The following is a 4,054-nucleotide window of genomic DNA, read 5'->3' as shown; positions in this document are numbered from 1 at the left end:
TAGGAAAAAAGTAGTTCATTTCATTTGTTTATTTTTACTTTTTTTTTTCGGCAGACTTATCTCACTTCTTAACTAGGCGAACCTAGCCAGAATTTTCACCTGCCCCCGGGCTTCTGAATGCCAAAGGGGGACTAGGCTCTGCGGAATGCACGTATCTGCATGCTCGTGCTGTTTTAGTCCTGACCGAGGAATTGTCGGACAATCGCGCAGGTGCTAAGGATGACCGACTTTTGGATGCCGGCCAATTCCTTCTCGATGTTCAACACCTTTAGCGCTTCCAGAAGTGTCTTCGGGATAATTCCAGTTCCAGAGAGAACGACTGGAACAATTCTTGGGACCTCCCTTAGCCCCCACAGTTCCTTGAGCTCCACGGCCAATGGTCGGTACTTGCAGATTTTGCGACCGTGGGTCTCCTCCAGATTCTGGTTCAGTGGAATAGCGACATCGATGATGGTGACTTTGCGGTCGCTCTTGTCGTAAACCATTATATCTGGGCGGTTGTGGTGGATCGAGAGGTCGGTCAGAACAGTGCGATCCCAGTACAGCTTGAAACGGTCATTTTCCAGGACAGGTGCAGGCAGGTACCGGTAGTTTGGTACGTTGTCTTCCAGTAGAGCACATTGGAGCGCCAGTTGTCGATGAACAATACGGGCCACGTTGTTGTGGCGCTCGGTGTAGGCTGCGTTGGCCAAAACGGGACAGCCTCCCATAATGTGCTCTATGTTTTCACCTGGTTGATGGCACATCCGGCAAATGTCATCAACGTCTTGATGCCAGACGTACCGCCTGCAGTTTCTCGTCGGCATTATCCTGTCCTGGATGGCTATCATGTCGGCTTCTACTACTGAAGAGAGTTCACCACGCGTTAGCCACAGATTAGATGCGGCCTTGTCGACGTGTGGCCGGTCCAGTTGATGGGGGTGGGCACCATGCACTGCCTTCTGCTTCCAAGCTGCAATCTTCTCCTCCACTGTCTGCAGATTGCAGTTGAGTTGGTACTCCGCTTGCGCCAAGTGCAGAGCGCTGTATCCTCTGTCGGCGGCGCAGACAGCCCGGTATAGCGCGTTTTGGTTGGCGCGTTCTGCGAAGTACTCGCGCAGTTGTCGTACCTGAGCAACACACAGTGCAGAAATGTCGACGATTCCAAGTCCCCCTTCTTTGCGTGGTAGTGAAACTCTCTCCAGTGCCGATTGAGGATGGTGCATTCCGGCCTCTTTGAATGCTTTCCTCATCCTCCTCTCAAGGTCCTCTAGGTTAGTTTTGCTCCATTTGACTACACCAAAACTGAAGGTCAGCAGGGGAACCGCGAATGTGTTGATCGCGCGTACCTTGTTCCCCGCGTTGAGGAAAGTCCTCAGGACACAGTTCACTCGACTCAAGAATTTGTCTCGCAGCTCCGTCTTGATGTCGGAGTGGCGAATCCCGGTGAGCTGTCGGAATCCAAGATATTTATAGGATTCGCCACGAACCATGTCTCTTATAAACTCGCCGTCATAGACCTCGTAGCCTCCGGATTCGGTAAGTTGTCCTTTCAGCAGGTGGACACAGCGACACTTGTCGAGGCCGAACTCCATACAGATGTCCCTGCTTATGTCTTCGACAACCCGGATAGCTACACCTAGACGCTGACGTGAATCAGCGTAGACCTTGAGATCGTCCATGTAAAAGGTATGGGTCACTTCTTCGTGGGCGCCGTCGCCATACCTTATTTTATAGCCATGACCGTTTCTATTGAGCGTCCTACTGAGGGGGTTCAGTGCCAGACAAAACCAAAGCGGGCTGAAAGAGTCGCCTTGGAATATCCCCCTCTTTATCTGCAGCGTTCTAGACTGCAACACATTTTCCCCATCACTAAGGTGCAGAGACGTGCTCCACTGCCTCATCGCATGCTGCAGGAACATAACGACGACGGGATCAATTTTGTAGAGCTCCAATACCCGGACGAGAAACGAGTGAGGTATGGAGTCATAAGCCTTCCTGTAATCGATGTAGGCCATACTTAGGTTCCGCTGGTTATATACCGCCTGGCCGACTATGGCTGCGTCGATGATGGCCTGGTTTTTGCAGCCATGCGTATTTTTCCTGCATCCTTTCTGCTCTTCTGCGATGATGTGATGCTGTTCGCAGTGAGCAGAAACTTTGGCGGTAATTATGCTGCTCAGTATTTTGTACAGACTCGATAGGCACGTTATCGGTCTGTACTTTGATGGGTTCAATGTGTTGCTGTCTTTCGGGAGGAGGAAGGTGACGCCACGGGTGGCGAATTCAGGAAGGTTGTGTGGGTCACGTAGCACCTTGTTGAAGCACTCAGCTATCTTTGGATGTGCGACGGTCAGCTTCTTGTGCCAAAAGTTCTGGACACCATCGGGGCCCGGTGCTGCCCAGTTCCTCAGGTACCGCGAGGCTTCGCGGACATCGTTCTCTCCGACGATGATAGCTGGCATCTCTCCAATTTCACCACAACTCTCCTCCTCCCGTCTTAACCACATTTGCCCGTCGCGATGTTCTACTGGGGTCTCCCAAATACCAGCCCAGAAGTTCGTCACATCGCTAATATCTGGCAAACCTTCGCGGTAGTCGGGCTTCTCGTCGCTAATGTGGTCGTAGAACGCTTTTTCGTTATCTCTGAACATCCGATTTTGTTCCTGGCGCTTTGCAGAGTCAGAGTAACGTTTCAGCCGTTTAGTTAGGACGCTCAATTGCTGTACCAGTGTGTCGAGTTTTTCCGTCAGCTGGTGAGCTCCCAGCTGGCGAAGTTCAGTAGGCCGCACGATCACAGCAACTTGGCGACATAATTTCGCCGATCTGCTGCCTCTTTTGTACGCCATCAGTCTTCCAATTGCGGCGCGCTTGTTTAGGATCCGTTGCTCCAATCTCCTTCGCCATGGAGACTCACGCCTTTCACGGAGATGTTGGAGCAGTCCGCCTCTTGGCCTAATACGGTATCCTAAACTTTTGGCGGTCGCCACAGCAGCACAGTAAACTTTCAGTTGCAGCTCCTCCATGTTCTCAGCATCAACCAAGTGCAGCGGAAGAACGTGCTCGTTCATGAGCTTTACTGCACTTGTCAGCCTGCGGGAATGCTGCAACTTCGGGATCCTGGGGCGCGACAAAGGGTCCGTGTCGCGGAACTGTGAGATCGCCTCGTCGTAATGGAAGACCAGATCGCGTAGTAGTTGTTGATCTGGCTGTGGATCTTCCGGCTCAGGGGGTTGTTGTACTGTGGCCTCCACTGGTGCTGATTCGCGTGCCCCACTCGCGAATGAATTGCTCAGCCGTACTGAACTTCGTCTCGACACATCGCTTGCTCTGCTTGTTCTGGAGCTTAGTTCTCTCTGCACCTGCTGCTTGATCTCGTCGACTTGCGTTTGGGAGAGCATATTGTTGCGTACAATCGCTCTACGCCTCGCGTTCATCGCGTTTTGGTCAAGCCTCCCGACGAACTCTAGATACGCTTCCTCGAACATTGCGAGTATTCGAGGGCGACCGCTCATGTCCGTCTCAAAAGCAGTGCAGATGTAATAGGCGCGGATCACGAATTCATTCATTTCATGTGTCCACATGATCCGTCGCCTAGTAGTACCCACAAGTGTGGACGACTGTCGTCTGACAGTCGCAACACGCCTCGTAGGCGCAGCGTTTCGTTGGTGATGTCGATGGCTGCTGTTTCCGTGTGGCGGTAGCTCTTCGGGTTGAACCCGGCTGGTGGCCCGCTCTTGCACATCGCCCTCCAGCCGCTGGCCGCTCGCTCTTACGCCCGTTCCAGGACCAGCTCCAGTTCGGGGACCCTCCTCGGGCGATCGCATTCTGAGTATTCTTCGTGAACGTAGCTCCATTTTCTGGGTGTATCTCCTTTGCCCGGGAGACAGCGGGTTGGCAAGGCCTCCATGACCCGGGAGGCCTTCCCCGGGAGAGATATAGCGCTCTGACTCGCTCGCACCCCCTCACTTAGCCACTTTCGACACCCGTTCTCGGAGCCAAGACCAGGTGTGTGTTTCCAGTTCACGCCCGATCTAAAAATGTCGTCATATGATCTTCGTGGAGGCGTGAGATA

The sequence above is a fragment of the Toxorhynchites rutilus genome, chromosome 2, assembly GCF_029784135.1.
Source record: "Toxorhynchites rutilus septentrionalis strain SRP chromosome 2, ASM2978413v1, whole genome shotgun sequence".
Classification (NCBI taxonomy): Eukaryota; Metazoa; Arthropoda; class Insecta; order Diptera; family Culicidae; genus Toxorhynchites; species Toxorhynchites rutilus.
The sequence above is the reverse complement of the archived record's forward strand: the minus strand, read 5'-3'. Positions refer to the sequence as shown.